Raw genomic sequence first — 13,214 nt, forward strand, 5'->3', positions numbered from 1 at the left:
TCTCTTCAAGCTAATCGCACACACCGTCTCATTTTTAAAACACTTAGATCTGACTCTTACAGCCTTGAGGGGTAAAACAGATTAAAACTCATCAAGGGCTGGTGGGCACTGAGCTTACCACCGAGGTACAGCACACTTCCATGTTTCTTCCTCCCTTTCCCCTTCTGGCTTCAGTCCCCCACCTCTCCTTCCCATGTCTCTCCCAACCCTCCCAGCACCTGGCTGCCCCTCCCATCTCACATCCTCCCACGCTGGCCTGCCATGGGTCCTCACATAGAAAGAAGTCTGAATTTGTCTACTGGCAAACCCTGGCTTAGCCCAACTGAGCCCTGGGGTTTTTTCTACAGCCACAGCAAACCAAGCAACTTGCCCCCCTGAGAGAGAAAGAGAAAGGTCTACTTGAAGAGGTGATACTGGATTGAGATCTGAGGCCAGGAGGGGTGTGGTATGGTACAAGGAAGGAACAGAAAGCAGGCCCACGCATCTTCCACAGGTGTCAGGACAGGAGAACAGCACCTGACCACATGCTTGTGCAATGACACTTTATCTAAGACTCAGCTCTAAGGCCACTCAGCTACCTGAGATGACATCATCAGCGGGAACAGGAAGAGAGCTCCAGAGCTCACAGTGACTGTACCCTAAACTCCACACCTGCTTATTACTAGAATGGTAAATAATAATGAACTGGCCTGTATACAGTTATGACAGGTTTGGCTACCAGCTTCCAGGCACACAGGAACAGATGGGAGCCAGAAGATGATAAGAGAGGAATGACAAGAATGCTGGCAAGCACATGACGACGAGCTGGTGATGTCCAAGAGCTGGTGTGGGCTGACCACAGCCATCAAGAAGCCCCAGAGCATCTCCAGAGTCAAAGGTGGTACCAGAATTCACATTAATAGGGAGGGATAACTTAAGTAATGAGAAAATAGTAAATGAAAAAGGCATGCTTGTGATGCTTTAAGCACTGTTTTCCATCTGAAATGGATAGCATAAGGCTCTGGATATCAAAATTTACAGGAGAGGTAATTTTAATGTGTAGTTTATACTACAATTTCATCATTGATCCAATTACGGTTATCTCTTGATTTTCATTCTCTCTTCTTTCTTTCCTGTATGATTCAAAATCCTTATGAAAGCATAAAGTGCAGGCTGTCAGGGAATTTGTGGGGGAGGAACACAGAAACACAAATATGAGCGGGCAAACACAGCACACAGAGCCACATATCATATCCCCATCACTCATACTTTGTTAACCTGCAAATAGAGGCTGTTATATCACATTTTGGGTCCAGTCTGAAAGCATATTAATTCCACATAACTTCGGAAAGTATTCAGACTGAGGCTGGAGAGCAAAAGAGACCAAAATAGAACCATAAACAGATAATTTTCGTAATAGTTTTTCACCACTATGAATAGGCTCTTTGTTTATCTGCTTACAGATCAGAAGGTTAGACTGCTTATAATGTAACCTTCTAAGATTTTTTAAAAATTTGGCTGCTGGTGTCAGAGAGAAAAAGGAGGACCAATTAGAGAAAGAGATGAATTCTCTGGCAGATAAAACAAAGGGGATTTTCAAAGGATTTGGAGGTGGCTGGCACCAGTTCTTTACTGGATATAGTTTTACATCAAAATTTATTACTTTATCTTTCTAGGTTTATCATAAACCCTAATCTTAACACTCAACCATAATCAGGCTTAATTTGGAACAAGAAGTTGGAAATTAGGGGAAGGTTAAGAAGGAAAAAATTGTGTTATTTTTCCTTCTTAACCTTTGCTCATTTGCTTCAGGAAAATTAATCTTTCTTCTGAAGCAAATGAGCAAAGGTTAAGAAGGAAAAAGAACACAAGAAGAAAGGTATTGGTAAAAGAATATTTACAAATACATATGAAAGACTGAGGGAAAGGGGACCATGGTGGTATTAGGTCTCTGGGACAGGGATAAAAGGAGACAGTGGGTGGGCAAGGTCCCTGCGATAGCTGTACCCACCACCCCGCCCCAGGAGTTCCACTGGCTCAGGACTTCTGGGTCATCTTTGTAGTAGTGTAGGGTGAGGAAAAACTCTTATCCACAAACTTTCTGGAGATTTGTGCCGCTAAAATAATTTTTTAATCCCAATATAAAATATTTGGCCAACCACATTAGTTTTGAAATATCAAGCCTACTTTCTCCTGAGAATTCAAAAGTTTCCTAGAAATACAAAGGACAGCTGCCATCAATTCATTGAAACTACACATTTTGCTAAGGACTCTGTAGGGTATTGGAGACTATGGAGATGGCAAAGATAAACATGGATACTCAGATGGTTCTTACTTAGCTGGAGAAGCAACCAACTGCAGCACAATGTCCACATGAAGGTGGACGCTAGAAAACATGCCCCCTGGCTAAGCAGGGAGTGGCAGACAAATTGGATGGAGGGGGACAGCAAGGGCAATAGAACAGCAGAGGCTGGGTCTGGTGGGAGGACAGCCCTAGAGGTGTTTTTGTCTTGTGATGCTGAAGTCTTCAGGATACCTGGAACCCTTCAAAATTCTCAATATTTCACCATTCCTTCTATGATACTACATAGGCTGGTTTGATCTAATTGGAACCATATTAAAAAAAATTTTTAAGTAAAATAGAATTCAACAAACTAGAAATCCCATACCTAAAGCACATTTGGGAAACATACTCAAGAGGTAAAATCCAAAACACTTCTCTGAGTTAGAAATGTTTATAAGTCTGGCTAAGGGTGGTAGCTCATGCCTGTTATACCAGCATTTTGAGAGGCCAAGGCAGGAGGATCCCTTGAGGACAGGAGTTCAAGACCAGCCTGAGCAACAGAGCACGCCCCTGTTTCTTGGGGAAAAAAAGTCTAAAACCATAAAATCACAGAATGTTAAAATTACCGGGAACTTTAGAACTAACTATGCACACACACCCTAATTTTATATATAACGCAATGAGGCACCAAGAAAAATTTATGCTGTTAATTCACCTTTCATGTTAAAAATAAATTCCAAAAGGAAAATTTAGAAAAAACCTGATTTAAAGTTTATTATAAGGTGAAGGTATTTAAATCCATCGAATCATTATATCTGAAAAGAAAAATAGTAAGATCACTGTAGGCCAGGTATGGCAGCTCCTATCTGTAACCCAGCACTTTGAGAGGCCAAGGTGGGCATCTGAGGTCAGGAGTTCAAGACAAGCCAAGGGAAAGGAAGAGAAGGGGAGGGGATGGGGTGGGGTGGGAGGGGAAGGGAGGGGAAGGGGTGAGGGAAGGGAAGGGAAGGGAAGGGAAGGGAAGGGAGGGGAAGGAGGGGGGAGGTGAAGGAGAGAGAGGGAGGAGGAAGGGTGGAGGGGGAAAAGGGAGGGGAGGGAGGGAGGGGGGAGGAGAGAGAGGGAGGGGAGACAAGGCTAACATGGTGAAACCCCGTTTTTACTAAAAATACAAAAAATTAGCCGAGCGTGGTGGCACATGCCTGTAATCCCAGCTATTCAGGAAGCTGAGGCAGGAGAATCACTTGCACCCAGGAGGCAGAAGGTGCAGTGAGCAGAGATCACGCCATTGCACTCCGGCTTAGGCAACAAGAGTGGAAACTCCATCTCAAAAAAAAAAGGAAGATCAATGTGGATGTCCAAAAGGCATTTTACAAAATTCAGCAGCTATTTCTGATTTTCAGAACTATAATATATTAAATGATAATTTCTCCACTTAATGGAGAACACCTACCACATCATCACTAGTGCCTCTGAGCAGATAAGTTTATATCTATGCCCCTGAGTAGACAGTTTATAATTTTCACAGATGTCGTGCACATTTCTTATTTCTTCTCAGATTTTACACATTTTTTTCATGCTGTGAATGAAACCTTTTAATAAACCATTGTGGCTGGGCACGGTGGCTCATACCTATAATCCCAGTACATTGGGAAGCCAAGGTGGGTGGATCACTTGAGCTCAAGAGTTCAAGACCAGCCTGGGCAACACAGCGAAACTCCGTCTCAACAAAAAAATACAAAAATTAGCTGGGTGTGGTAGCCCTGCCTGTAGTTGCAGTTACTTGGGAGACTCAAGTGGGAGGACTGTCTGAGCCTGGGAGGCACAGATTGTAGTGAGTCAAGATAGCACCACTGCAATCCAGCCTGGGTGACAGAGCAAGACCTTGTCTCAAAAAAATAAAATAAACCATCATTTCTGATTACTAACATAAAACTACTGTTACATATACATCTACATCATACAAGCATATATACACACACATACACATCTGAATATATACTCATTTCCAAGCTGCTTACCTTACTAAATTCTCATAAGTTCTCATAGTTTTTCAGTTGTTCTCCTTGGCTATTCTAACAAAAGAATTCTAGAACCTACAAGTAATGCTAATTTTGTCTTGATTTTAATAACCATTTTTTAAAAATCTTACTGTTTTGGCTAGTGTATTTGAAAACAGTGTCATAAAGTCCTGTATGGGCACCACTGTTTTGTTCCTGACCTTTATAGGGATGTTTTTAGTTTCCTGTTAAGCATGGTAGGTGCTGCTTTTACAGCTTTTTTTTTTTTCTTTAATCTTAAGAAAAGATCTAAGGCCGGGCGCGGTGGCTCAAGCCTGTAATCCCAGCACTTTGGGAGGCCGAGGCGGGTGGATCACGAGGTCAAGAGATCGAGACCATCCTGGTCAACATGGTGAAACCCCGTCTCTACTAAAAATACAAAAAATTAGCTGGGCATGGTGGTGCGTGCCTGTAATCCCAGCTACTCAGGAGGCTGAGGCAGGAGAATTGCCTGAACCCAGGAGGCGGAGGTTGCAGTGAGCCGAGATCGCACCATTGCGCTCCAGCCTGGGTAACATGAGTGACACTCCGTCTCAAAAAAAAAAAAAGAAAAGATCTATAACATTCCAACAGGAATTAAATGTTTATGAGGTAGATGTTAAATTTTATTAAATGCATTATTGACATACAGTGATGGTCATTTTTATCTTTAAATTTACTGATTTTTCCAGTTCTATTTATATAATAATATTTTTGCATTCTTAGAATAAGCCACTTTTTAACCAATGATGTAGTATTTTAAAAAATATATGATTGAATTAAATTTGGCTTATATTTCAGTCAAGGAGAGCATCCACATTAGTAAGAATATACTGTGGCTTTCTTTGTTCGTACCATCTTTGAAAAGCTTTGGAATCGGAAATAATATTAATAGTATTAACACTACTTTCATCAAAACAAGTTGGAATACTTTCCACCTTTTCTGTACTTTGGAAAATTTTTCAAGTTTCTATTATTTGAATAACACCTTCATAATTCTGGCTATATTTGCATTCAACTGTCTTATGTGTTTAATATTTTTCTGCATAAACTTAATATTGACTCATTTCTTCTTTAACCTGACCTGGTCCTAAACAACAGACATAATTAAATGTACTAGTTATAGTTTTTCTAACATATTTTAATTATTAAAATAAGAAATCATCTGTACATATCTTATATCATTACCTATGCCCTTTGTAATAAGTAATACCTAATATCTTTGGGAAACATACCACACAACTTTAAATAGCACAGAAATTATATTTTCCTCATATTTGAAAAACTTTACCTATAACACCATCTGGATTCAGGATTATTTGGGGAGCTATTTTCTCAAGTCACTTTGTGACATCTTCCAAGATTATTTTTCTGTCCAAGTGTTTCATTTCTTTATGAATTGATTTTGGTAATTGTTTTTTGTAGATAATTTCAATGTTATCAAGATTTTCTATTTTTTATTCTAGTTTTTTAAAAATCTCCAACATCCCTGATTATATACATTCTTACATAGCTAACTTGGGGTATTGGTGTTATCTTATTTCTTGATGAGTCTAACTAAAACTTTATTGTTTAACAAAGAGCATACTCTTTAGATTTTTCAATTCTAGTGGTTTTCTTTTTTGCTTATTCATATTTATTCAACAAATATTTACTAAATACTATTCATGTGTCTGGTAAAGTACTAGGTACTGAGGAAAGAGAAGAATGAAACAGACATGGTCGTGACTTACTTCATTGATTTCTGCCATTTTTAAAAACTCCCTCCTGTTTTCCCAGATTTCTTTTGCTGTTTCTTTTCTTTCGAATGTCCTTTGTGTAGAACTTACTTTATTTTCATTCCTTATTTTTTGATAATAAATGCTTTCAGAGGAATAAATTTATTATTTGTAACTTTATTAGTATTTCATATTTTTCTAAATGATCTATAATTGTAGTTTTCAATTCCTATTTGAGTCAAAATTTCCAAATAGATTGTTTTTAAAATGTCAACTTTCATTATTTACAGTTTTATTGCATTATGATCACAGAGTGACCAGTAAAATTTCCTTTGAATGACAGTAATGAGGATTTTTTTTCTGGCCTTAGCATAAATCAATATGTTAACCATTCCATGATCATTTTGGAAAAATGGTTTGTGTAAGACATGGTTAAATTCTCTCACTACACTTGTGAGTTTTTCCATGCATTTCAAATAGGTCTTGCTTTAGTTACTTCCAGTTGCTATTTAATGAGTGGACTTTGTAACTGCTACTTTTTCTTCTTGAATTGTACTTTTGTCAGTATATAAGGTCCTATCTCATTTAATATAATTTGTGGTGTACTGTCTTTAACTGATACTACTGTTTCAGTAGAATTATTTTTTAAGATAGACAAAGCCAAGAAAGATATCCACAATTAAATCACATTTTGTTTTACTCTCAAGAAAGATACTGCTACGCACAGAATGGGAGAACATTTTTGCTATCTATGCATCTGACAAAGGTCTAATATCCAGAATCTACAAGGAATTTAAACAAATTTACAAGAAAAAAAAACCCCATTAAAAAGTGGGCAAAGGACATGAACACATACTTCTCAAAAGACATTTATGCCGCCAACAAACATATGAAAAAAAGCTCAACATCACTGATTATTAGAGAAATGCACATCAAAACCACAATGAGATACCATCTCATGCCAGTCAGAATGTCGATTATTAAAAAGTCAAGAAACAACAGATGCTGGTGAGGCTGTGGAGAAACATACTGTTGGTGGGAACGCAGTCCAACCAGTGTGGTGATTCCTAAAAGACCTAGAACCAGAAATGCCATTTGACCCAGCAATTCCATTACTGGGTATATATCCAATGGAATATAAATCATTCTATATTATAAAAATTTCTGTATTATAATGGCATCCAGATGCCATGGATGGAGCTGGAAGCCATTATCCTCAGCAAACTAATGGAACAGAAAACTAAACACCTCATGCTTTCACTTATAAGTGGGAGCTTAACAATGAGAACACATGGACACAGGCAGGGGGTGGGATCAACACACACTGGGGCCCATCAGGGGGTGAGGGCAGTAAGAGGGAGAACATCAGGATAAATAGCTAACACATGTTGGGCTTAATACCTAGGTGATGGGTTGATCTGTGCAGCAAACCACCATGGCACATGTTTACTTATGTAACAAACCTGTACATCCTGTACCTGTATCCCAGAACTTAAAATAAAATTGATTTAAATTTTTAAAAAAGATACTGCTTTAAGAGACAGAAAGTATAAAAAAAAAGCAGGCAGTATTCTATCAAGTCAAATTTCTTTGGAGTTAGATGGGAAAATATTTATACGTTTTAAGTGCTAAAGAAGTGCAAACTCTAACCAAGTGATATGGCCACTTGAATGGGGGTCTCAGGCCTCTATTTGAAGCTACACGAATTAAATAAAATATAAGTTGAATGTAAGGCACATGAGTATTATGACACCTCTTTCTTCAAGTGTTGAAGTCCATGCTATGGAGAAATTACAAAGGTAGTGAACAAGAATTCTATGCCCAGGCAAAGTACCAATAAAGTGTAAGCGCAAAACATAGTTATCCTCAGATCAAGGTTGAGAAAACTTGTCTAGCACAGAATGTCCCTGAATATGCTCAAACCAAATCTCTTCAAGAACATGTTCCAACCAAAGCAAAGTGGCTCAAGTGGATATCTGAAGTCCAGGAAGGGTAAGAATCCCAATCTTGTCCCTGTCAGAGATCCCTGTTGATTAAAAAACCTCAGCAAATTGAGAAGACAACCCCCAAAATTATATGGGACCAGGCATGGTAGCAAACAGTCAACACTTTGGGAGGCTGAGGTGAGAGGACTGTTTGAGGCCAGGAGTTGGAGACTAGCCTGGGCAACACAGTGAGGCCCCATCTCTACCAAAAAAAAAAAAATTCTTTAATTAGCTGGGCATGGTGGCACCACCTGTAGTCCTAGCTACTCATGAGGCTGGCAGAGAGGAAGGTCAAGGCTGCAGTAAGCCAGCATCATACCACTGCACTCCAGCCTGGGCAACAGAGCAAGACTGTGACTCTTAAAAATTTATATGGGAAGAAATCCCAACATTATTGGGAATAAAACACTTATGTAAACATCTTTTAATCCTAGAAAGATTTAGAACAAGTGGGTAAATAATCAAAAGAATCAGACAAATAGTAATAGTAGTCCATATTAAGAAATACCTGTATTATAGAATTATACTTTTAATGTTTAAGAGAATTAGATTAATTAAAGAATAACAGGTCAACCTTGTGATTCCAATTCAAAATGTGCAACTGAGTAATTAAATTGTAATTTTAAGTTTGAAAGTGTGCATCTACATATACACACACACAAAGAGAGAATGTAGACTGGGCACTGTGGCTCACACCTGTAATTGCAGCACTTTGGTAGGCCAAGGTGGGAGGATAGCTTGAGCCCAGGAGTTCAAGAATAGCCTGGACAATATAGAAGCCTCTGTCTTTATTTAAAAAAGAAAAAAAAAAATTAGCCAGGTGTGGTGGCATGCTCCTATACTCCCAGCTACTAGGGAAGCTGAGGTGAGAGGATCGCCTATGCCCAGGAGGTCTACACCATGCCATTGCATTCCAGCCTGGGTAACAGAGGGAAACTGTCTCAAAAAAAGAGAGAGAGAGAATATAAATGTTTTGGAATATATAAGAGGACTTAAGAATGACTAAGTTTATTAGAATAATTATTAAATTTATAAGACTTTAAAAACTGGACTTTTTTTTTTCCAGTCAGACTTTAATAAGAACCTAAATATACTAAATTAATAAACACAAATTAAAATGTTAAATTTATTAGCAAAGCTTGTAAACAGAACTGAGTATTAACCAAAGACTGTTATATAGTGCTTATTAAATTTTACTACATTTATAAATAGAACATATAGAATAACAAGACCGTTGAACCTGAAAGTTTAAAGAGCTCCTTTTTTATTATTCACAACTTTAAATGGCTTAATTTTAAAAATCAAAGTAACATATAAACAAGCTTTTCTACAGTATGTATGTTTGATTTTTCTGTCTTAATTGGGGAAGCTCTCTTTTTAATGGAGAGTTTAACCCATTCACATTTATTACAGTAACTATATTTGACACTACTTCTTAGATTTTTTACTATGTATTATCTTTGATATCTGATGCATGTATCTTCATTGTTTTTTTTTTTTGGAGACGGAGTTTCGCTCTTGTTACCCAGGATGGAGTGCAATGGTGCAATCTCAGCTCACTGCAACCTCCTCCTTCTGGATTCAAGCTATTTTCTTGCCTCAGCCTCCCGAGTAGCTGGGATTACAGGCATGTGCTACCACGCCTGGCTAATTTTGTATTTATTAGTAGAGATGGGGTTTCTCCATGTTGGTCAGGCTGGTCTCGAACTCCCAACCTCTGGTAATCCACCCACCTCGGCCTCCCAAAGTGCTGGGATTACAGGTGTGAGCCACCACACCAGGCTGCATCTTTACTTTTACAAAAGCAAAGAGAATGCAAAAAAGAGAAAAGACATCCAAGAAATAATGAGCTAACCAGAGAGTGAGATAGGATTAGAAAGCAACCACTCCAGACCAAAATATTATGTTGGAGGGTTCAGAAGAATTAACAGCTAAAGCTTATCAGGCACTTTCTATGTGTGTCTATTTTAAGCCTTCATATGTTTTAACCTATGAATCACCACAATAATCCTGAAAGGTAGGTTATATTACTCTTCCCTTTTCTAGATGAAGAAGTTGAGGCTCGAGTCTGCAGTCCCAGCACTTTGGGAGGCCCAGGTGGGCAGATCACCTGAGGTCAGGAGTTTGAGACCAGCCTGGCCAACATGGCAAAACCCTGTCTCTACTAAAAACACAAAAATTAGCCAGGTGTCGTGGCACACACCTGTAGTGTCAGCTACTAGGGACAGCTACTTAGTAGCTGTAGTCCCAGGTACTGAGGCAGGAGAATGAATATCTTGAACCTGGGAGGCAGAGACTGCAGTAAGCCAAGAACAGGTCATTGAACTCCAGCCCAGACAACAGAATGAGACTCTGTCTCCTTACTGCAGTCTCTGCCTCCCAGGTAAAAAAAAAAAGAAGTGACAGAACTGAGTTTGAAAAGGCAGCCTCGCTCCAGAACCCAAACTCTTAACCACTGTGCTTCTTGGTTTTAAGAAAAAACAAATTCCTTCTACCAGTCTGCAAAAGTAAGAAACTGGGTAATAGGATAAAAGCATATTAATTTTAAAAGTAGTCAGGAAATTGAGACCATCCTGGCTAACACAGTGAATCCCCGTCTCTACTAAAAATACAAAAAATTAGTTGGGCGTGGTGGCACACGCCTGTAGTCCCAGCTACTCAGGAGGCTGAGGCAGGAGAATCGCTTGAACTCGCTAGGCAGAGGTTGCAGTGAGCTGAGATCACACCACTGCACTCCACCCTGAGCGAGAGAGCGAGACTCCATCTCAAAGATAAAAAAGTAAACAGCAATAATACTTGTACCAACTCTTTTCCATTCTCCTTACTCCTCCCTCCTGTCGTCATAGATCATGAGTTATGCAATGTAAGATTCCATTGTCTTCTCTATAAATCTACACATACTACCTGCTTCTCCAGTAAATAATACATGAGATCCTGATATTTTAAATGCTGATTGGCTTTCCATTTTTAGAATCAACCTATAAATGATGCACAGAAGATTTAATAACACTAATTATGGAACAGAATGTAAATGTTCTAGTCATGTGAAAGGTTAAGAGGCAGGCTGGGAATAAGTGGGGGAAGGGGATTCTGAGAATAAGGCAGAAGACATTTAGGGGCACTACATTCTCATTTACCTGTAGTGAAGCCTAGCACACTGTTTAAAGCTGGTGAGTCAAGAAATACAAGTGGAAAACAACAGATTTCCTTAGAATTTTAAAGTTTTTTTTTTTTTTTTTAGACAGAATCTTACTCTGTCACCCAAGCTGGAGTGCAGTGGTGCAATCTCGGCTCACTGCAACCTCCACCTCCCCGGCTGAAGTGATTCTCCTGCCTCAGCCTCCCAGGTAGGCTGGGATTGCAGGCACCCACCACCACACCTGGCTAATTTTTGTATTTTTAGTAGAAACAAAGTTTCACCATGTTGGCCAGGCTGGTCTCAAAATGAAAATTTCATATAGCAAAGTGGAAAGAATTTTACAGTAAACTTCTGTATACCACCACCTGTATTCCACCATTAGCATTTTTATACCAACGATGAATTTGGAAAATTTAAGTATGACTTGCAGAAATGAGGGATGAGGGGAATATGTAGTAGGGAAAATGTACTTAATTCCTCAACTTTCATAGTGTGGGTGAGTAGTAGAGAGGCTTTAAAGCTAACAAATCAACAAACAGTAAAGGTATAGTGTATAATGTAGAATTATAGAGTTAACTACCATTTCTTTGAAATGCATCAAAAATAAGATGGACTAATAGGTGGGCAGAGGGATGAATAGAGAGATGTACAAATAAAGCAAATACAGCAAAATATTAATTTAGAATCTAGACGGTTGGTACATAGGTGTTTACTATGTAAGTCTTAATTCTTCTGATTAAAATGTTTGTAATAAAATACTGACGCAAATGTGGTTGAGAGTGGTCACCATGTCTACAAAGACACACTAATGTTTACTAACATCCATGCTTCTCTCTGCTTGGCGCGCTGCAGTCCCCTGGCACGTCGGTGGGACCGTGTGACTAAGCCTGGCCAGCGAAACGTTCGTGGAAATGATGTGCATCACTTCTAGGCTTGGCTCCTAAAATCTCCTGCAGGGTCCTCCACACGCCTTCTCCTCTGCTGACTGCTGGCAGATTCAGAGCAAGTTGGGAGCCATATGTTGAAGAGGAGCATCCACTAGCCTGAGACTCTAACCACCTTTTAATGGCCCCCAACTCACACCAGATGCGACATGAGGGAGAAATCAACTTTCACTGTCCTAAGTGGCTATTTTGGAATTTATCTGTAACCACGGTTAGCATTAACTGTAACTAATACAGAGTGCACCTGAGGAGCTTTTATTTCATGTAATTTGCAATAACTTTTTAAACACATACATGCAAATTTAAAATTAATAAGCTAGTATGGGGTCTGGGGAAAACCTTACTTTCTAAGACTAAACTTACCTTCTAAGACTTCTTTAGCACTTTGGGCACCTTTGTGTCAATATAAAAAGGCAAAACTGCAAAATGCACCCCTTCCTCTGGGTTGCTACAACCCTGCTGGGCCCACTCAGCTCTCTAAGCAGATGCCTTTGAATAGTACACAGACTGCACAACTATGCCTGGCAGCCCTAACAATGCAGGTGCTGACAACCTGGTTGGAAACTGAAGGACTGTAAACTAGGACCTTTTAGGAAGCAAGAGACAGTCACCAGCTTTCTCTGCCCAGGCTGAAAATTTCAGATATGACATTTTCATATCTTTTACTTGATCTATTTATCTTATCCATTTTGCAATACCACATTAAGTCATGATGCCCCAATTCAAAGGACTGCAGATACCACAAAAGAGGAATCCTGCTGCCACCACAGCCAATTCCAAGGTTAGAAAAGAAGCAGCAGCTGAGAAGCTGCCTTCTGCCTTAGACACACCCCAGAGAGGATGAGTTTCCACCCAGAAAAGAAGGTGCACTCTTAACTCTTACAGGGGGTCTGAGATGGGGATTTTATCTCTTTACCCTTTAAAGAGACTCTTGCTATCCAAGCAACTGAGGTCCTGCGGCAGTCAACCATGGAGGTGTTCCACTGGGATCTCTTTTTCAAGAAAGAGCTTGGCCAGGTGCAGTAGCTCACCGCTAAAATCCCAGCACTTTGGGAGGCTGAAGCAGAAGTATCACTTGAGTCCAGGAGTTTGGGACTAGCCTGGGCAACACAGCAAGATCCCATCTCTA

The 13,214-nt window shown here is 39.4% G+C and overlaps 1 protein-coding gene and 1 long non-coding RNA gene across 13 annotated transcripts in view; one reads left to right on the forward strand and one right to left on the reverse strand.

Annotated features, from left to right (window-relative positions):
• SPECC1 (sperm antigen with calponin homology and coiled-coil domains 1) overlaps window positions 1-13,214 on the reverse strand; it is a 331,903-nt gene that overhangs the window by 164,703 nt on the left and 153,986 nt on the right. The window lies entirely within an intron of this gene.
• On the forward strand, window positions 1,608-2,039 carry LOC116544158. Its single transcript, XR_004265841.1, has 2 exons — window positions 1,608-1,733; window positions 1,828-2,039. It is a non-coding gene; the product is annotated as an uncharacterized LOC116544158 (long non-coding RNA).

Source organism: Sapajus apella, unplaced genomic scaffold, assembly GCF_009761245.1.
Source record: "Sapajus apella isolate SASKATOON/1434 unplaced genomic scaffold, GSC_monkey_1.0 scaffold208, whole genome shotgun sequence".
Taxonomy (NCBI): Eukaryota; Metazoa; Chordata; class Mammalia; order Primates; family Cebidae; genus Sapajus; species Sapajus apella.